Here is a 22,077-nt window from a genome sequence, read left to right as displayed (position 1 = left end):
TTGGGGCAGCTGACAACACTTTAAAGGATATGGCTAAGGGCACAAGTAAATGCTTTAAAGCAAGCACCTTGGCCACCGATATCTTACGTTTTTAATGAAGTTGAAGGTGCTGTCAGTTATATTTATATTCAGTGATAGCTTTTTATAAGTTTATCTAAGTTTATTTAAATGGGCTGTCTACTGTCCAGCACACTTACTCAGATACCTAGTGAAATTAAAATAAGTTACTCACTGTAGTGAACTTTGTAACCTTTTCCACTGTCCCATTACCTCATGCCCCATCACCATAGGATATGATAACCCACAAGTATGGATTAAACTGGATGTGATGTAGAAGTACAAAATATTTTGTACTTGTTAAACAGGGATTTGCGGGCAGAATGGCGCACAAATCCCCGTTTTTCGGCACACAAATTCCATGAATCGGCTCCTTAAGCTTGATAAATTATCAGAATGGACAGTCAAAAAAATGAATCACATACATTTAACAGTTACCTCATTAATGAACTCTTTTCCATGATCTGTCAATATGCGCTTTGGTGCACCGAAACGGTAAACAAGTTTTACAATACAGTCGGCGACTTCGGCTGCAGTCTTGGATCTTAAAGGATATGCATCTACCCATTTGGTTAAGTAATCAGTAATTGTACATATATACTGATTTCCATTTTTTGTTGAAGCTAGTGGCCCAATGAGGTCCATACCGACAAGCTCCCATGGTTCTTTCACCTATAGAAAACAATGATAGAAAATTTGAATTAATGTATGGAAGGCTAAAAGTTGAAGAAGCAAGACAATGCAACTCTCGAGGTAGGCGGCCAAGATATTCAAAGACAAAGAGGTATGGTGAGCCCTAACAAGCAGATACATGTGTTTCTGGTACTTGAAACAGGACTGATGAAGAGGAAGGTTCAGGAGGAAAATGAAGTCGTTTTTTATAAATTACCATTATTGGTGTGTATTGGAACGGTGTTTTAATATTGATTTTTTCCATTTGACACTCGGTGCACTGCGATACCTAAAACAACATTGAATGTAAATGTTAGTTATACACACATTTACCCTTACACTTTACAATTGTATCCTCTGAATCCATATAGTTCAGGAAAAATAAAAAGATGAACATAGTTTTCCATTAATTTGTAATAACACATCAAAACTTTTAAGAAAAGAAACTAACTGGGACACTGGGTGTGCATCACCCAAAGAGACTCTTTGGCTTGCAGGCAATAATGGCAGACATTTCAAAGATCCTGATCACTTACTTGCACACCTCATCGATTTGGACCGAGCTAGATCCCTGTCTCCTTCCTGATTTAGCAATCCTGCAGTTGTCTAATCTCACTTTTCACCTCTTATTTCTAGCAGGGTGCACCATGCACGTATGCCTTTCTTCTACTTGTGCCCAGCCCCCGTGTGCACACCTGCTTTGAACCTACTACCAGTGAGGGTCATAGAAAAAAGAAAAATGACTTCTATTCCTGTGTGTCTCCCGTCCTGTCACACGGTAGCCTTCTGTGAACTTTTTGAATCCGGGTTCGAAATTCAGGGCAGCTGGGAGCTATTTAGGTCCTGCTTGCGGCCTAGAACCGCCTGATTAACTTGACACCAACAACTACCAGCAGCTACTTTTGGCCCCCCAAGCCAAATTATGCCAAACACACATTCCCATTAGACCTTATGTCTAAATAAGCATTATAACACATCTGTACAACATGTAAAAAAAGCATAAGAGGTCATAAATAATGGAGAAAATGTTAAAATTGCACATTACGTAGAAGTTAGATTTGTGGAACGCCATGTACTAGCCCCTCACTCCCCAGTGGTAGCTCCTCCACAATGGTTAATGCCGGATACACAGGAGCTGCATTTAGCTCCCCCCTTCTCCAAACTTAATTTCGATCCCCGTGAATGAATAAATATTGGGTATTATGTTGCGTTTATGAAAATGTAACTCAGTATCCAAACTTGTCTACGGGAACCCACCGTGGGGATGCTTCATTTAAATTTCTTTTTATTAAGCATTAATCACAGCAAATAGCTTGAAATCATTGAACAGAGAAAATAAGGCAACAGTCAAATTAATCCAGCGTAGATCATGCTAATGGATACAGGAACAAATCTGAGGAGCACAAAGGAAGAGGGTTGTGGAGTTGCTCCAGGGAACGGGAGCCATTGTCCCCAAGAGGGGAGACTTTGCCGGACCTTGTTAACAGGACATGTCCAATGAGATAGCTGAGTGTTAGCCTTTCTACTCTCAGGCCTCCTCCTCCTTGCACCAGTTTTTGCAGAAAGGGGGCAGAGTTGGGAGAATCCTATAAAATAGGATGGGGTGTGAGTACAGGAAAGGGGGATACCGCGTCTCACCACTGGCTGCTCACCCCCACTCCCTGAAGATCCCTCACCCAGGTGATCCTCCTGCACTGGTCCACCACCAGGGTCTGGATCCAAAGGCGATGGGCATGCCCTGGCCACCTGAGAGAGAGAGAGATCGATCCCCGGGGACTAGCAGGTGAGACACCCTTTGGTTTCTCACAGCACTGAGTTCCACAATGTTGATGCCAAGGTTAAATAGGTGGCGCCTTCAATCTTGGCTAAATTGGAGGCGGGGACCACTAGGAGGAGGGCAGTACTTGACCTTAGAGTGTGGCTTGGGTGGTAAGACATAATCTTTTCCTGTCAGTATTTTGGCCCAGCTTTACTCAGTGAGTAATGAACAGGATTTTGAAGGTGACCCTTGGTCCAGTCCGGAGCCAGTGTAGTGTCTGGAGTGCAGGGGAGATGCGATCCCCTGGTCTGAGCGCAAAGAGCCGTCTGGCAGCCGAGTTTTGGACTCTTTGGAGTTTGTTTATTTGGTGGGCCAGTGTATCCAGGTAAAGTGAGTTTGCATAGTCAGGTATGGACATGACAATCAACATAATTGCTGCCAGTCTATTGAGGTAGGTGAGGTAAGAAGATGAGTTTCAAAAGCGTAAGGTGCAAGTGGTAGGATTTGGAGACATTGTTAATGTGGTGTGACAGAGTTAGGCCAGAGTCCATTATGCAGCCAAGGCTTTTGACAATGGTGGAGTTTTGGAGGGGTTGATCCACATTGTGAACTGCACCCTTGCATCCAGTGCCAGAGTGTGTCACCCCGTCTGAGTGTGCCACCTTACCCCGTGCTATACAAACATGGGGCGAGAGTTTACTCCTAAACTTGTAGTTGTAGGGCAAGGTAGGAGTTTTCCAACCCCGTTCAAGTTAAAATAAAGGTTTTGAAAACTTGCAGCTCTTGTGTCAGTGTCTCCTTGATGATATCATGCCTCCCTTACATATAGGAATATGCATTGCGGGCAATCAGTTTTGCCAAGAATCTGGTATTGGTGAGAGTGAGCAGGCAGTCACAGGCCTTCGAGAGGGGTGATTGGGATTGGTGTCCAGAGCGTGGATGAGGTGGTGTTGTGGGTGGTTGGAGATGACAGGGGTAAGAGCTGTATTCAAAGAGGGAGGTGGAAGGCATAGGTGACAGAGAGGGGTGAGAAAGAGGGGGTGGGAAAGGGTAGTAGGTAAACTGACGTAGGCCAGAGAGGTGTGTAGAGCTGATGGTGAGGAGTGGCCCACTGCCTTTGTGTTTTCTGTGTTTGGGTGGGAGAGGTTTGTGCAAGTGGGTCGAGGGAGGCAGGAAGGGGGTTGAAGCGATGGTTCAGGAAAGGCCAAAGTTGGTCTTGTGATGGTGGTCGGGGGGATAGAGGGGTTAAATGGTGGAAGGGTCATGTTTGTCAAGGGATGTGTGGACGAGGAAGGGGAAATAGGTGCTCGGTGGACTTCTATCCCCATAACCGCAAGTAAGCTGGGACAAGGAAGAGGAATCGAGTAATGCAGAACATAAAAGACCAAAAGCACAGGTTGCGCTCTAGTTGTTGGGAGCCCAGTCCTGTAGCCGGGAGATTTAATAAATAAATAAGAATTAGAAGACATCTAATATACATTTAAACACAATGGTTCATACAAACTGGACAAAATGTACAAAGGAGCATCTTTGGTAGCTTCTAGTTCACCAGCAGTGGCTCCTGCCTAATGGGTGATGCCCGACACCCAGAAGCTGGTTTTAGGTCCTACTCATAGAATCTCAATTTTGAACCCTGTAATGTTTTGAGTAAAGAAAATGTAGTATTGTAAAATATCATGGTCAAGAGTTAATAATTGGATTTTGTTTCAAGTAAGGTGTGGTATGCATGCAATTGAAATTTAATACTACAGTCAGCCAATAACTGGACTCATAAAATGGTATGCAAGAAAAAGCATATATTAATAGCATGCATGAAGATATGCAAAACATAAGATGCTTGAAATGAAATAAATGCTAATGGACATATCACGACTGCTTCTATAGACTTATTATGCAAAATAGCCAACTTATAGTTACCCAGTTCCTAACATCGGCATACATGTTTGGCCAGTAGTAGCGTTGGGAAACTGCATCACAAGTCTTATTAATGCCACAGTGGGCACCAATTCCACTGCCATGGAAATGTTTAAATATTTCTTGTGCCTTTTCAGCGCTAGACACCACTTTTTCTGAAGTTGTCGTCCCGTCCCTTTTAACAGTAACGTGACACAAATCTTCACCTGTAGAGAGGAATAATGGCAACATAGATGCGGATGAGAAAGGTATTGTGTATGAGCAGGATATATTATTCATATAAAAAGCCATGTAGGTGGCTGCTCCACCGTTTACAATCACAGAATTGATTTTAAGAATAATCTTTCTTTTGTGGTGTTTGTTCATCTATTGGTTTTATACAGTATACATTTGAACAATAATTGATAATTACTACAATGCACACACAAATCCACATATTTTAAAAAATGATTGTGCATTTGCAGATGCAAATATTTCAATGTGAACAAGGATGATTATATTTTTTTTAAAACTTTATTTATTGAAGAGCTTGACAACCCAACAACGGACACCAACAGTACATACTTGATCAGTGAACATACATCAGGTGTACATATACAGTCACAAATCATTCATGAGCAGCAGAACAACTGTTTAAGGTGACCAGGGGAATGACATCAATACAAGTAACATGAGTATAGCAATACAAAGGGACTAAGCACCTTCAGGAGGGGGGGGTGGTGGCTCGCTGACCTCGTCCCCCGAACTGGCAGACAGGGAGGAGATGTATGAGCGAAAGGGGCCACACATATTGCTTGATCTAGCTCTTAATGGTTGTAGTAGTACCCAGCATTATTCAGTGTCAGCAGCCCATGTGACAGCGCAGAGTCATGGTTCGTGTGCGGGGATCTAGGCCGGAGCCAAAGTAAGAGAATGCACCGGGTGGAAAGAAGCAGGCACAGACTCACCAGTCTCCTGGAGCCGCGGTTTAACATGGGAAGATCGTAAAAGAAAAATGTCAAGGGGGATGGGGCGTTGGTACACTCCAGCATTGCAGAGTGAGATGCACACACTTCGGACCAGAATTGGGTAAGTCGCGGGCATGACCACAGCGTGTGTATATAGTCTGCGCTATCAGAATTACATCTTGGGCATGTGGCGGGGTGGTACTGTGACATGCGGCGAAGCATGATCTGTGTATAGTGGAACCTGTGTAGGATCTTAAATTGCATGAGTTGAATGAGATGTTGTGTGTACAAGTGCACATATGTTCCCACCGTTGATCTGAAATCTCGGTTCCCAGATCTCTGGTCCACAATTCCCTGAGCCTAGTGATCTGTGGGGATATCCCACTCTGAAGGGTAGCGTATAATCTGGAGACCTTGCCCCTGAGAGCCGTAGTGTTTAATAGTTCCGATAGTAAATGGTTATCTTGTGGAAGTGAAGGGAAGTCAGGGAGTCTGGACTTTTGTGCGCGTTACAGGCCTGCATAGTGTAACCAACGATAAGGCCTGCCCCGCAGGGACCCCGGCAGATTGGCCCATTCAGTGAAAGTGCCCTGTACACATATATCACAAATAAAATTCAGGCCGGCTTCCGCCCAGCGGTTCGCGGTCGTTATGTCAACCCGGGGGGAAATCAGGAAAAAAATTCAGGGGAACTCTCCGTGAAACGGCTGTGTGTCACCGGTCTGTTTCCACATCTTGCTTAAGGCTAGGGCCGTGGCGCCTACAGGATCGGTGGGTTCAAATCTGGGATCGCAGGACTATGGTAAGGATATTTTTGCTATCCACAGCAAGATGCTCCAATTTGACATGAAGGGGAGGGTCAGAGGGCATGAACCAGAATGATGCAAAGTGGGCTTGAGCCGCTATCCAGTAGCCCTCGAAATTCGGAGCTCCGAATCCTCCCTTCGTTATTGGGGTGGTTAGTGTTGCTAGCTTCAGCCGGACCGCGCCAGAGTGTCATAGAAATGCGTTAATGGTACGAGTGAGTGTAGCAGAGAATTCTTGTCCCGGCCACAGTGGGACATTTAAGAACCTGTAACATAGTTGCAGCAGTACCAGCATTTTGAGAATGGCTATCCTACCAGCTAGGGTAATCATCAGGTTTGTCCAACCCGCGCACTTCCGGATTAGAGTGGCTAGGTATTTACCCAGGTTAGCATCATACAACGTGGCTGGATTACGAGCGACTACCATGCCCAGGTATGTAAACGTATTCTGTGCCCATGTGAACCCCTGGAGATTCGATGGCGGGGTGGTAGCTTCGGTCAGCGGGAATAATACGGACTTGAAGCAATTAACTTGAAGGCCTGACAACTCGCTGAAATGAATAACGCCTTAAGAGTATTGGGGGAAGGTTGAGCTCGGGTTGGCGAACGAAAAGGTGAGCATCATCCACATATAGTGAGATGATCTCCGATGGGCCCGCCAATCGTATGCCTCTGTGTGCGTGCCTCTGGCGTATCCTATCGGCTAGTGGTCCAATAGCCAGTGCAAAGACTAGTGGCGAGAAGGGGCAGCCCTGTCTCATGCCTCTTGCTATCGGGAATTGAGTTGAGCACATATTGTCGATGCGGACCCTAGCAACAGGGGAGGAATATAACAGTTTGATCCATGCTCTGAAACCGGGGCTGAAGTTGCATTTCTCAAGTACCTGCCAAAGGTATCCCCATGAGACAGAATCGAAGGCCTTCTTCATATCTAATGTTGCTGCAACTGCTTGCCTGCTGGGATTAATGCGCGTCAGTACATTAAATCGTCGGCGTAGATTGAAGGAGGTAGCATGGCCAGGAATAAAACTGGATTGATCCGGGCGTATAATATGGTGCATGTATGGGGCCAGACGGAAGGCTAACACTTTGGCGTAAATCTTAACGTCACAATTTATGAGTGACAGAGGGCAGTGGGAGCCACACTGTGTGGGGGGTTGCCCGGTTTGGGCAGCACAGTTATTACTGCTTCACAGAGGGAAGGGGCCAGGGCTCCCACAAGGAGTAGTGATACAAGATGGGATTTATAATGTTTATAAAATTCGATAGGGAGACCGTCGGATCATGGAGCCTTTCCCTAAGCCATCTGGTCAATGGCGGTAGATATTTCGTCTGATGTGATCGGGGCATCAAGGGTATCTCTAGTTGCCAAAGAAAGAACCGAGAGCGGGAGACTCTCCAAGAACGACCCAATGTCGTTTCACTGGCTGTATCAGTTTTAGAGTAGAGCTTCTCCTAGAAAGATCGGAATTCAGTGTTGACTTCTTGCGATGTCACATCCAGAGTGCCATCAGCCTTTTCTATTGCCAGGATATGTGATGCACGCCGTTCAAGTCTGATCAACCTGGCAAAAACCCGACCTGGGCGTTCGGCCTCCACGTATTGATGTGTGGCCTGGGGGAATCAAAGAACTTCCGTTCCTGCTCAGAATGCGCACAAAACATATCTAGTTAAGTGCTAATATCAGTATGTAGAAAAAAGAGAGAGGGTGAGGCGCGCACTCTAGTTCCCAGCTTTGAATAACTGATGCATTTCAGTTGCTGTTCTCCTCCAAGCACTTTCATGTCTCTAACAATCTACACGGAGGCAGTCTTTTCAGGTGTTACAAGCAGCCCTACCGCAACCAAAGGGGGGGGAGTAGCCTCACCCCGATCCGAGGCAGCAGGTACAGGATGTATGCCCTTCAATGGTTGCCAGCTGAGTCCAGGACACGTTAAGACGTGATGCCACGGGGGAGTGCCCCTTAGGTGCTGCAGGATAGGTCAGTCTGGTATTTGGGCCCGAGTCGCCCAACTCAATTAAGGGGAGCATGCACCATCACACAGGCACAGGAGGGGTCCACACATGTAGCACAGATCCTTACAATAGTATGATCGGGGAGGGGACCCTGGTGTACACGGCTTTAGAGTTGGCAGATTGATGGATCATAGGGACGTGGCTTGGTGTAAGCCGAATCCCCTGGCTGTCCCAGGCTCGACTGTAGCCCTCCACGTAGGTTCAAAAATGTGAAAATTACAACAGGAGGGCCAGTGCCGCTAGTTACTATGCCAGACCAGTAGTCCGCTTCAGCACAACAATGTCACAGCCTGCTGAGACTCCCAACACATTGTGAGCCTGCGCTAGTAGTAATATGCAAGCAGAACCACTGGCGCAATCAAGGAGCACTGCGCTCAGCCGTGCCCCCACGTGCCAGGTTGATGTATGCGCCCGCAGCAGGCAGGATTTATGAAAGGAGAACAGTGGAGGCTGTCAGACAGTGCATGTCCGCGTCCTGCCACCGTGGATGCTTAACTATGAATTCTTGGCAGTAATGTGACAAGCTAGCTTGGGTCTGTGTTTAGTTAGGAGACCAGGAGCCGTGCGTGGGGAGGTTCGGGGGAGCCCAGCGCAGCGTATGATCGCTGACTACACAGTCGCAACACATGGCACAAGAGCAGGCAGTCCGGACCACCCGGCATGCTACAGCAGTAAGGGGCGAAGAAGTCCTTATAACCTAGGAGGGTTTGTGGATCCCCTGCTTCTCATGCGCCGCCACGCAGTATCCATGCACTGCGAGGATCCCCGAAAGCCCCTGCAGTGCCGCCATTGCAGTTCCTACCTTGCCCAAAGATGCGTCACATCATGCTGGTGAGCGGCGGGAGGGGAGCAACAGGAGCGCCCAGAAGCTGAGCCAGGAACCGGCGCCTCAGTCTCCAGGAGCGATCCGGGAGATGGGGGCCCAGCGCCAGTCAGGGAGGATCTCCAGAAGTCAACTGCCGCCCACCGAAGAGCCGCAGGCGTGATGGGGTGCTGTCTCCAAGTGGTGGAAGGGCTCAGGCGCAATGAACACAGTGGCGACCAGCAAGTATCCAACAGCCCGAATAATAGTGCTGCAGTATGGCCGTAGAGCCTTCCCCCAGGCAGAGCAGCACAGGCGAGGCGCGCAGTCAGGGCAGTGACGCCCCTCCCCCACAAGGCCTGCGAAGCCTCGCCTCTCGATTAGAGAATGAGCAGTGCCGCGTGGAGCAGCGTCCTGGGTCCTGGCCGGGGAGGCCCGCAGCGGTCTTCAAGTGGTTGTAGCTCCCAGGTCTACGGCCTCCGGAGGCTGCAAGTTAGCCAGTATCTGCAGGAATGGGAGATGTAGAGTTCAGCCTAAGATATTCAGGATATACTGCAACGCAGCAGATCGTTTGCAGAAAAGGATCTTCCCTAACATGGAGCTCAACGTTCAGGCGGCCATACTCATCGAGTGCAACAGCACCCCTAACAAGGATGCTTTGTGACATGTCATGAATGGTTCAATCACAGCTACTGAGTAATATGATTGTGAATTACATGTCTGAGAGTTGTATTGTGAAATATTTAACGATTCATGTGTAAATAATAAGAGTGACCAAAGACATTTTCATTGATGATTACTGTGGCTAATTAAGCTGGTGATTTCTCCATGTTTTGAGCCTCAGTTTCACTGTAATTCAAATAAATATGAAAGAGCAGGCTTAAAATAGAAATATGGAAACATGATTTTACCTGATAATTCAAAATGTGCGGCTCTTCTTCGAATTGTGTGCTTTTCTGACTTTGTGGCACCTAATGGATATGTCGTATTTGACTTGTAATCAATTATTTCTTTTATTTTTTGGGGATCCATTATCTAAAAGAAAACATTGAAAATATGATGCTGGTGGAATATGGGAAACATGAGCATATAAAACCAACAATGCATCCACCATGAAGGGTACAAAAGGTTACTTAAATACAGGATTGAAAACAGGAAGCCGTCACAAACGTCTCCCACCCTATACTCTACCACAATTCCCTGCCTACTGTGCTTGTTCCTATGGATCCCTCACCAAATCCCTGACTAAAGTCTCCTCCCAGGTGGCCAGGGAAAGGCAGACACTTCCTGATCCTGAGCTTGCAGGTGGTGCTCTGCGGGAGGATCACCTGGGAGGAGACAAGGCTCAGAGGTGAGAGGAACCAATGGGGTCGAGACACAGTATTTAACTTCCTCTGAGGAAGACAAGTTACAAATGCCAAAATACCTAATTGCTTGTTGCCACAATAATCTAAATGTTCCACTTGTCGAACATATAAATGTAGGTAAAATCAGCCAAAGCTACAGTGGTTTAAAAGAGAATACTCATTGTAAAGCCCCTAGAGCTCAATGGTTCCCTACCTCAAAAGGGGGTAATGGAAAGATGTCTGAATAATAATCACAAAAAGCCTAGAACCCCTTAATCCTCTATTCAAACAAGAATGGTCACTCAATTGTATGAAATTCCTTCAGAAATGTTTCAGAAAATAGAAGGCAAATCAGCAAAGCACAAAGAGCAAGAAAAACTAACTTTGTTGCAAGGGATTTCAAGTCCAATAATTCCCTCATTACTGGGACAAGAAGAGGGATGGCAAAGAAACACCACTGTGGGAGTGATCTCCTAATTGGTGTAAATGACCTACACCTGAAGGGGACTGAGAGGCATAAAAAGCCCCCTCAGGTGCAGGCATTAAGAGAGAGAAGAAGAGGAAGATGCAGTATGGGCCTTGGTTGCAGCTCAAAGGGAAATCTGTGGCGAGAGAAAACACCAGGACTACTGGTCCTGAGAGTCTTTTCCATTGCCTCTCCCTGTTGTAGAGGTCGTTTGCCCAGTGACCTTTCATTGTGAAGAGTTTGTGCAGCAGGAAGCAGCAGAGGGAAGTGTTCCCTCTTCGGTGGTTCCAGGTGGCTGGGTTGCACCTGGCCCTCTCAGAAGCAGAGGAGGCTCCATTCCTGAGTGGGGTGAGCAGAGGAGGATCAGAGGAGGCTATCCACCTAACCACAAGGAGCCACTAGTACCGAAGACCTGTGAAAACCAAGCGAAGTGTAATCGAGCGACTTACCCGGTGAGTGCAAAGCTTGCAAGTGACTCTGGAGCTCTCAAGCACTGTCTATGTGCTCGCGGCAGGCCGGTTCATTTGCGAGTGTATGAAAGCAGCAGCAGCAGCAGTAACTTTGAATACTGAACTATACAAAACCAACAAAAGTGGTGCCTGTTGAAATTAAATGGCTCTATAAACAAGCGCATGACAGTATGGAAAGCCCAAAAGCCCCAAGGGAAAGCTTTAAACAGTCTAAAAGCTACAAGTAATAACCAAGCCAAGAGTGTATAGTCAATCAACAATACCAATATAACAAACCACACTCAAGGCCAGAGAGCAATACTGGGAGGCTTAAGGATTGTGAGACTTACTGCTTATGTGCTATGAAACACAGATCTTATGCTGATAGAAACATACATAGCCAAAGCCGAGACAGAGGAAAAGTGAGACTATCTGTTTAGCATTATTTGTTTTTTGGTACAGAGGGGAAAAAAAGGTGACAAACAGGCTGCCCTCTGGAGAAGGTTATTCAGAGAGAGGGGAGCATAGTTGCCAAGAAGTCTTAAAGAGGACCAATGTGGTTTCTTGTTTCCCCACAACTCGTTTAAAGTTTTATGCTGAAGAAGCCCAATGAAGGTGTTGTTATTCTAAGTTGGAAGTTACCACTGAAACACTTTTTTCTGTTTTGTTGTTGAAGAGGTAGACAGGCAGGCGAGTATACCTGTAGGGCAGAAGTTGTTCCCTACAAGAACCTGGCAAAAGAATGAGCCAGGTACTAGTTGATGCAAGTGCTGAACTATGGTTCTAACAGAAATAACTCATACTGATTAGTGACATTTGAAGAAGAATTGTAAGAGCTGGTTGAAGAAAAAATACAATTCTCTTTGAAACCAAGATAGCAGTAAACCATTTGTTAGGCTGAATTATATGCAGTACCCTTTGGGAATACCACACACAATTAAGACTACAAGTGACAGTACAAATTCACCTTTGGTACAAGCCTGTACTACACAGTGTAACTAAGGAGGGTCTCCTGACTGTAGCTTTCCATATCTGACATGATTAATATTGCTTTTTAGTGATGTTTTAGCCTTGTGGTTAGTTGATCCAAGGTAATAGCAGCACTCTTAGTGTAATCACTATACTTGATACTCACCGCTATACACCAGTGTTAGGCAGAATTATATGTAGTACCATTTGGGAACACCACACACAATTAGGACTACAAGTGACAGTACAAATTCACCTTTGGTACAAGCCTGTACGACACAGTAAAGTGGTAGTGATGGCTGAGCAACCAGACTTATCTCAAGAGTAAGTGAGCAGTATCAAATAGTTACACAAAGGACAGCAATTACTATGATTCAAACAAACACTGACTCAAGGTTTTCAAGTAAAAGAATATACATTTATTTTACTCTTCAGTTGTATAACATTTCACTAAGTTAAAGCAGTTTAAAAAGCACACTCTTAATACACCACTCCCAATATGCTCCAGACAAGTTAAGCTCACAAAATGAAGTGGGAGCAAAATGGCAGTCAAGCAATTTAAAAGAGAGAGAAAGACAAAGTTAATGGTAATTGAACCACACCAACAGGTAAGTACTCAGTGCAATTGCTTAGGGCCAAAGTCATTAGGTCAAAAGTCTTTTGCTCAAGATCACACAGTTCAGGGTAGTTCACGGTAAAGTTCGTGCCACGAGTTCCGGACGGAGTTGGCCAGCAGAAAAGTTAATTCAAAGAGAAGAGAAGGACAAGCCCAGCGGCTGGACGAAACAAACAACCGATTTGCACAGTACCTTGAAACAGAGAGGGAGCTGTAGCTGAGGCGGACGTTCCTGGTAGTTTCTGCAGGCTCACAGTTCCTGAAACGACTGTCGGACTGACAAGAAGTAGGAAGACTCGAGGGTCCTGCACTACGCAGGGAAGAAACCAGCAGAGCAAAGCAATGAATAAAAAATAGGGTAGTTACCACTGCCACCAGCCAAGACTTGATGAAAAGGGAGCGAAACAGTGCTCCAAGTGAAACAGACAAAAAGGGATAAGAATTAACCCTTTCCAATACTCCATGTAAGATGGGGTGTACTGGCTATGTGGTTTAAAGAGACTACATAAAGTTAATGGCACTTTACATGTTTCTCAGAGACAATAGTCAGGTCCCAGAAATATTGAGTCAGTGGGAAGTCTGAAAGACAACCCTGTGTCACTGCACTGGAGGTGCTGTGTAACATAAAGAAATGATGCCCATGGAGTAGGTGAGGCTCCAGAGCCCAAGGTCACACAAATGGTAAAAACACACACAGCAAAACACATGTAAGAGTGGGAAAAGGGCTCACACTCTTACCAGGTGAAAAAAATAAACCGAGTGTATGAAAGCAGCAGCAACAGTAACTTTGAATACTGAACTATACGAAACCAACAAAAGTGGCACCTGTTGAAACTAAGTGGCTGTATAAACAAGCGCATGAAAGTGTGGAAAGCCCAAAAGCACCAAGGGAAAGCTTTAAACAGTCTAAAAGCTACAAGTAATACCCAAGCCAAGAGTGTATAGTCAATCAACAATAGTCTAGTGTTAACCCTGATGGAAATACCAGTGAGGGGATTTGAGGGGGGCGTGGCCTGGTGAGCATGGTGTAAGGAGGTGCTAACCTGCGGCTCCGGCCGAGATCCTGTAAACAGATCCTGCACTGGCGGTTATACGACGCTACAGACAATACTAAAGACACCCAAGAGAAGCCAAAGGGATTCTACACACAACCGCAACAAATCCAGAAGAAATCGGACCCGAAAAGGAGGTGCAAAACTCTGTGTACTACTCCCCCCTGGGTCCCAACAAAATGGCGGACGGGACCCGGTGCTGGAGATAGAAGAGGGGGAGGGGCGGAGCAGACCCGACTCAATAGAACGAGAAGCAGCCTGAGAACGCCTGAATACAGGCAGAAAAAAACAGAGCTGGACCGGCTTATTAGATGCTCAGCGGTGCAGACCGGGCTGATATAAAGGAGCGTTCCTACAGCTCCACTACAGCGCTGTCTGTAAGCCTGCCCTGAGCGGGCCGCCCTGAGGAGCAGAGGAATCAGCAGGACCCCTGGCGCCAGGGGGGGGGAAGAGAGGACTGGCGCCAACACAAACGCTGAGGTGAGCGGGGTGAAAAGCGCGAGCAGCTGCACTACGCGGGGGATGCGAGGGACAGAACCATAATAGGAACGCTAAACTGGCTAAGTGAGATAAAGATTAGAAAGAGCACACATACGCTCATGCTTGATCCTGGACCCGACCGAATGGCCATAATCCCAACGGCCATGCAAAGCGAGTAATCCTGAACCCACGAGCTAATATTGGAGAGGCCACATAAACATACAGGGGACACGCTACAAGAAGAGCGAGACACTATGAGTACTGTGCTGCTCCTAACAAACCTATAGCCTGGAAAGTAAACAACGGCCTGGCACTAACACCATTGATGTGCAGGCCTAACCTGGGGTACCACCACAGCCAAACAACGCATAACCTAAGGCACAGGAATGGTCAAGACAACGCTGATGACCCCATGGGAATGGAAGATAATGGTAGCACCCAACCATTAGCAGACTAACATAATAACGCCAGGCTGGAGGGATAAGGAACAGGAGACAGACCTCAGCGAGCAACACGCAAGACGCAGATAACCCAGAACACCTAGGCTGGGAGGCTGCTGACACTAAGTTGATTAGATCTGGGAGCGAAGCCAAGCCCGGAATATTGCTTAGAATTCCTGGCAAGTCCACAACTGAAACGAAACACACAGCTATCATGCAAATAGAGGACGCTGAGCACACCTCCCCAAATACCGTCCCTAGACAAGGCCTCTCCAGACACCTACTTGCGAATTGCCATTTCACCATCCAAAAACAAAGGGAGGGCATCCATAATGGACTCCTTTGCCGCAACCAAACCCCGCTCACCAATGGAGTTAACGACGGCAGAGCCTGAGACCCAGAGAAATGAGGACGGTGAAAAAAAGGACCACCAGGTTCTGGAAGCAATAGCTGCCTTAAGAACATTCATTGACACAAAGATAGACAAAGTAAAAGCTGACATGCAATTGATGCGGCAAGATGCATGCAACCTAGCAGAAAGAGTCACTACTGCTGAAGCCACGCTACAAGAGACGACCGAATCCATGACCGAACTAAAAGCTAAGGTGGCGGAGCTAGAAAAGAAAGTAGCAACGCTGGAGGCAAGGTCTGAGGACGCGGAGGAACAGGCTAGATGCAGCGACATCAGAATACTGGGAGTACCTGAAGGACAGGAAGGGCCAAATACGACCGGATATGTAGAATCACTACTACAACAAGAAATAGGTGCTGGCTGGCTGTCACAGGGATTCGCTGTGGAAAGAGCGCACCGATCCCTCCAGTAAAGACCACCACCGGGCTCATATCCCCGCCCGATAATAGCGAAAATACTCAACTTTCAAGATAGAGAGGTGATACTCAGACACTCAAGGGAAGGAGGAGTGATAGAACGAGACAACTCCAAAATTACAATATATCCTGATTACACAACGGCGGTGCAGAAGGCATGTACAACTTGAGCAATGGATGGAGGCCCATATCCCGATTACATAGCCAACTATCGGATAGACCTAACCCTTGCAGCCTAACCTTGAAAGAGAAATGCGAGAAAGACCTGACGACTAGCATACCCGAAAAGGAATGGGAAAGAGCGCTGACGTCCCCGAAAGAGGTGTCTAGGAACACTAGATTCAAATTAATCCAACTGAACATCCAATACAGGACCTACATGATATAATATGATATGGCATTTATAACGCGCCTATACACAAGTGTTTCAAGGCGTGAAAATGACCCCGAAGCGATTAGCTGGGTTTGGCAGGCACCCGAGTTCAAAATGCCCACGATGCAGTGAGAAAGATGCTGGCCTACTACACATGTTCTGGGAGTGCAACAAGATACAGACCTTCTGGACTAAAATAGAAAATACTTGCAGAAGAGGGGGTATGAACAGATACACCTGGACTCCAACGAAAGCCTCCTGGGAACATACCCTCGCCTGAGCAAACACAAACACCTGGTGCAACTGATGGACCTAGTTTGCATACTGGTCAAAAGGGCAATAGCCATGACTTGGAAATCGACTACAGGCCCAAAATACGAGAAATGGAGCAAGAAACTGGAAAGATGTGCAGAGGCGGAGACCGCAGCCTGGGAAAAGGGAATGGATAGATCAGAGGGTGACATCAGTGTCACGTTCGAAGCATGGAAAGCCCTACTAAGAGACATGTTCCTGCCGGCTGATGACAAACCACCTTGAATTTATAAACGGAACCCGTAATGCAAGAGCTGCGAAGCAAAACTCACTTATGGAACCACGCCATTGATGTCCCCCCTCCACCCCCCAAGACGGAGCAAACCACTCCTGCACTTCCTAACTAGGAACCTAGAAGAGATCTCGCCTGAGAATCGAAGACAGTTTGTGTTGTTAACGTTATATGTTTGGTTTATTGATGCTCTGAAATATCCAAAATGACAATTGATACAGGCTGCAATGAAAGAGCTAATTGTTGTATAATCCAAATGCAAATAAAAACATTTTAAAATAAATAAACAAGTGAGGTGGTTCGAACAGAGTGCCTGCAACATAGGGCCAGTGGGCCCTCATACCGTGGCAGGCTGGTCACACCAGTCTGCTACTATGGACAGTTTGAAACTGCATTCAGGCAAGGCATCCCCTAAGAGCAGCTGACAGAAATACCATTTACTTGGATAGCAACAGCTGTTTTCACATTAGATGTATTCTGTAAGGTACTTGAATTACAATGTAATGAAACCAGCTTCCTTCATTTAGCAACTATTCATGGATATTGAGGAGGGTTTTATTGCGTGACACAGAGATGTAGTTTGGGAGTGACAGTTGCCATTCAGAGGATGTGCATTCTAGTTTGCCTTGGTCACCAAGTTGGCTAGGAACTGACCTGGTGGGGGGATGTGCATGATCTTCCCAATGATCGATGCCCTGCCTTTGATCTGACTAACACATGCAAATGCAGTACAACGTATGTAGTTACAATCATCAGGGTTCTGCCATGGGGGTGTTGTATGATATTCTGCATCGCCATGGCAGAATGATGGAAGTGGTGTACGGAAGTCTTCAAAACATCAATACGGTAGGCAAACTAGAGAAGGGGAGATTCTTGCGGTAAGAATGTAATATCTCCAGCTACACTGAACCTGTTGACTTTCTTAAGAGCTTCATGATCCCTCTTGGCTTTTCCCAATGCATCGAGTATTCCCTGGCCTCCAGATTTAAGGCAGCAATAAACTCCATCATAATTTTCCCCTTGAACGAACTGCACCTGATCATTTTGTATTCATTGTTCCGTTAATATCGGGCAGAAAAGTAGGGGGCACATACACTGTAGAAAGTATTATACACACACACGTGTTATGCCAGGGTACATTATGTTGCAAAGGAAAGTAGCTTGTGACTACTGCCCTAAACGTTTTAATTTCCATGAAAAGTGTTTGTGATTTCTTTAACACTTCGCAATTTCATGTGTACATGTTTTGGGCTACTTGAACTATTTAATGGTGAGAGCAAATGCGCTGGGGAAAAAGGAGAGCTGAAAAGATGGTGCGTTGTAAAACATTTACTCCAAGTTGAACGTTAAGTAACGGGTTGTTGTAATGCGTAAGCGAGCCTTCCGATTTCTCACTTGAATGAACTACATCTTTACACCCATACCCTGCCTTCAGCATAAACGTTGTGTGTGGACTGGATGAATATTTTAAAGGGTGAGGGAAGGAAACAGGTTATTTTAAAAAGTGAACAGAAAGTTAAAGTGGGTGTCAAACTGCTTTATATTGACTGTTTGAAGATTAGAAAGTGCTCCCATGGGGATGCAGAATATCATACAACACCGGTGCATCCACATTCATTAAAAAGCTAAGGATTACACTTATTACGAACGGCATTGCTTGAAAATGGGTTTAATCATTATGTTTCTTGTATCAACCCAAAATGGAGAAGTGCCATTGAGGGAAGAAGTGCAGGCATGAAGGCAAGGTTCACCGAGAGCCAAAAGGTAAGTCTGGGGGCAGGGAGCAGGGGGTATAAGACGATTGAGGGAGGCCATGGGGTTTTGCCACACAAAGAGCAGGATGGTGGAGGCAAGGAGCTGAGGAGGACCAAGGGTCACTTATGCAAAGACCAGCTCTTGTCAGGTACAGGGGGCTGAGGGGAAGGGAAATGGGGGGTAAGGGCAGGGGAAGAACATGAAACAGCTTGTGAGCAACGAATGGTAAGCATACAACAGGGGAGCAGAATATTGTATGAGACGAGATCCCCATTGCAGATCGCAGAGCTTACCTTGAGTCAGGAAAAATACGATGCTTGATGTACACTTTGGAAAACTGCAAAAGAAGAAAATACAGTAAGTAATGGGCACGGGCAATGTACAAAAGAAGAAAATGAGGACAACTGCACAAGTTATATACGCGGGCGCTGTAGGACAGTGATGGGCAGGGGCGGATCTACAAAGAAGATCACTGGACAATCCCAGGAACAGAGCTGTTGAGGGCGGGCTATCCCGTTATATATTCATTTCACGCTGTATGTATGGCTGTAGCATCTGTGGGTGGGCGGGGTTACCACTTGCTCATCTTCCGGAAATGCGAACATGCCATACCCACAGGTGCTGCATATGTACTCCTGGATGGATTCCAACTGAATTATCTGTCAAGGAACTGGAAGTTAGATTCCATACACTCATATTGCTTTAATATGAGTTTGGTGGTATTAGATATGGTAATGCCACTAAACTCATTTACGTTACCAGTGCCTGCATGATTCAGAGTCATGTGAATCCTTCTATTAGTCCCCATTTTGGAGCGCCATTGGACTACATGACACCTGTAATTAATACATGTGGATATTACTGCAAGCAATAATGCATTTGTGGGAAGGTAGCTACCATGACACAGAAGCAAGTCTCAGGAGGATAGCTCAGGGGCAACGGGCTCGCCTTGGAAGCAAGACGACACTGAGCAACAAAGGTTCAACCCCCGGGTCTTCGCTTAGAAACCTCTGGGTATTAAGCACGTTAAAAATAACCAATAAAATGAAATAAATAAATAAGTGATAAATTGAGTTTCGGTAACAAAACTCAAAAGTGTGGCAGAGCGTGGAAACATCCGGTACTGGGGTCCCAGGGCTGCTGAGGTTTATAGCGGTAGATCGAAGGGACGTAGTGGAAGTTAAGATCCATGATGTGTGTGGAGGGAGGGGGAAGGCAGTGAGGAGTTCGTGGAGGGAGCTTAACTTGCATGCTAACATTGGCCCTTTTGCGCTATGTGAGTGTGGGGGGTGTCAGGTCTGGACTAGGCACAAAGGTAACTGGGACTCAGGACCTGCCATAATTTATGTTTTTTGGAAACTAGTAGGATTTTGGGCTTGGGATTCACTTCCACAACAATCATAGTCAAAACGTGACAGTTTTTTCCTGCACACTTTTGCGGTTTGGTGTTTCTTCCTGATAAAATCAAATGCATATATATATACTTTTTAAAAACATGTTTATGGGTCTATGTAAATAGACTCAGTGTCAGCACTTATTAAAGATTGCAAGCTACATCTACAACCACACTACAGAGCATCACTTAGGTATACACAGGCCCACTATCTGGAAAATGGCAACACTATCATCGAGAACAAGGGTCCGGCTAGGACAAACATGAGCAACAAGGCACCTACACAATGGAAGAACATGAATCACAGAGCTTACCTAGAGGCGGCAGAGAAAATATCGTGCTCGACTGCAAAAGAAAGTAATAAAGTAAATTATGAGCACGGCTGTTACAAAGAAGAAAATACTAATACTAGAACTGCGTACTTTATGGGCATGTGCACTCGAGGAGAGGGGCAGAGCTAAGAAAACACAGACAAAAATGAACACCAAGACACCTACAAAATGGGCCATCTTTACAAAATGCAGGCAATAACATTAATGACAGAGCTTACCTGGAGGCAGAGAAAATATCATGCTCGACTGCAAAAGAAGTTAATACAGTATATTATGAGCACGCAGGGCTGAAGTCGAGGGTACACGCGGTGGGACGGAGTCCACCCACTTTTTTCGGAGGGTGGACTCAGTCCCCCCCCCAGCAAAAATGAGAAACATTGAGTATATTCTTTGAATTTAGGAATTAACACGAACCTCGGGGCTCAGAACCAGTCTTTACGTTGGCACGGCAGACACTTCACCACTGCACTATAAAACCTTATGAAAAATAACAAACTACTAAAGCTGATATGTTCCATTTCAGTAGTGCATGTTCTAGGGAAAACTGGTATTTGTTCTTGAAGTTTAAAACATGCACACCTTTAAACATTTTCAAAAACACTATTAGAAGAAAATATCCTCTCTTGGTTTTGTATGTTGATTTCTTGAAAGGCAAATGCCATTCGTCCTGTGCAATTTGGGTGGATATGCAAAGCCAATTCAATGTATTGTGCATTTTTCACCTTGATATGCTCATTTCTGGCGATGGCGATGTCGAATACAATTGCATTTTTTATGAGTCCCACTACTTCTTTCTTTAGGACTTGACCCCTGTGAGCACGGCTGCCTGAGTACTTTGGACACGTGCGCTCGAGGAGAGGGGCGGAGCTAAAAAACACAACTAACACCGAGGCACCTACAAAATGGGCCATCTTTACAAAATGCAAGCAATAACAGTAATGACAGAGCTTACCTGGAGGCAGAGAATATATAAATAAGTTAATACAGTATATTGTGAGCACGGCTGCTACTGCTACACAGAAGAAAATACTAATATAGAACTGCGTACTTTGGGCACGTGCGCTCGAGGAGAGGGGCGGAGCTAAAAAACACGGACAAAAACTAACACCAAGGCACCTACAAAATGGGCCATCTTTACAAAATGCAAGCAATAGCAGTAATGACAGAGCTTACCTGGAAGCAGAGAAAATATCGTGCTGCAAACTGCGAAAATCCGTGAACAACTGCTACAGAAGAAAATACAGAACAACTGTGTAAATGATGGCACAGACGCCCGAGGACAGGGGTGGAGTTACAAGAAGATCACTGGCCAATCCCTTAACAGAGATGTTGGAGGGCGGGCTGTAGGCGGGCTATTACATTAGCTTTTCATTTCGGGCTGCATGTATGGCTGTAGCCATCAAGTGGGCGTGACTCCGAAGATTGCCGAACACTGCCTCCCACAATCTACCATGGGAGGCAGGATAGCATACAACACCGGTGTATGCCCGTGTGATTTTGGGAAAGTGAACTGTGTTGGCACCACTGTTGGGGTCCGCACACCAGTTTTAAGGCCTGTTATGTTGCCGGGGAGGGCCGGTGTAACGTCATTTTTTGGTAACTGTCAGAAAATCCTATCTGGCCAACTGAGCATGCGTAGTGTGTCTGCGCATGCTCAGTAAGTAATTAGTGGGTAGGATTTTCTGATAGCGTCGTTGTACCCCGCAGCCCCTCGGTGCTGGGGGGGGCCCACGCCACGGTGCCAAGGGGGAGCCACAAGGCCGCTGCTCACAGCTGCCCTCAACCTGGGTTATTACGGCAGCTATTGCACTACCTAGCCTGCCCCCTCCACTGCAAAAGGAGCGCAAGCTGGGAACACTGAGAAGCAGCAATGCCTGCCTGCGTGCATTTGCAGCACGTGAGTTTCATGCCTGGGGAGCTATCTGCTTTCTAAGGGCTAAAGATCTCGGGAGTGTTTGATGTCTGCAGGTTGACATCTTGGTAATTCAGCCTCCCCTCTCTGCTGCGAGTGGGCACTAGTTACAAGAAACCCATTAGACCCATGCTCTGAAAGCCGCAGGA

The 22,077-nt window shown here is 46.1% G+C and overlaps 1 long non-coding RNA gene across 1 annotated transcript; it reads right to left on the bottom strand.

Annotated features, from left to right (window-relative positions):
* Positions 1-944: 944 nt before the first annotated feature.
* LOC138492295 (uncharacterized) lies at positions 945-21,324 on the bottom strand. Its single transcript, XR_011276180.1, has 7 exons — positions 21,190-21,324; positions 20,235-20,262; positions 19,999-20,029; positions 18,585-18,628; positions 9,885-10,008; positions 4,406-4,608; positions 945-1,018 (listed from the first exon to the last, which is right to left on the bottom strand). It is a non-coding gene; the product is annotated as an uncharacterized lncRNA (long non-coding RNA).
* Between the last annotated feature and the right edge of the window lie 753 nt (positions 21,325-22,077).

The sequence above is a fragment of the Ambystoma mexicanum genome, chromosome 10, assembly GCF_040938575.1.
Source record: "Ambystoma mexicanum isolate Mex_15411 chromosome 10, UKY_AmexF1_1, whole genome shotgun sequence".
NCBI classification, from domain to species: domain Eukaryota; kingdom Metazoa; phylum Chordata; class Amphibia; order Caudata; family Ambystomatidae; genus Ambystoma; species Ambystoma mexicanum.
The sequence above is the reverse complement of the archived record's forward strand: the minus strand, read 5'-3'. Positions and strand labels throughout refer to the sequence as shown.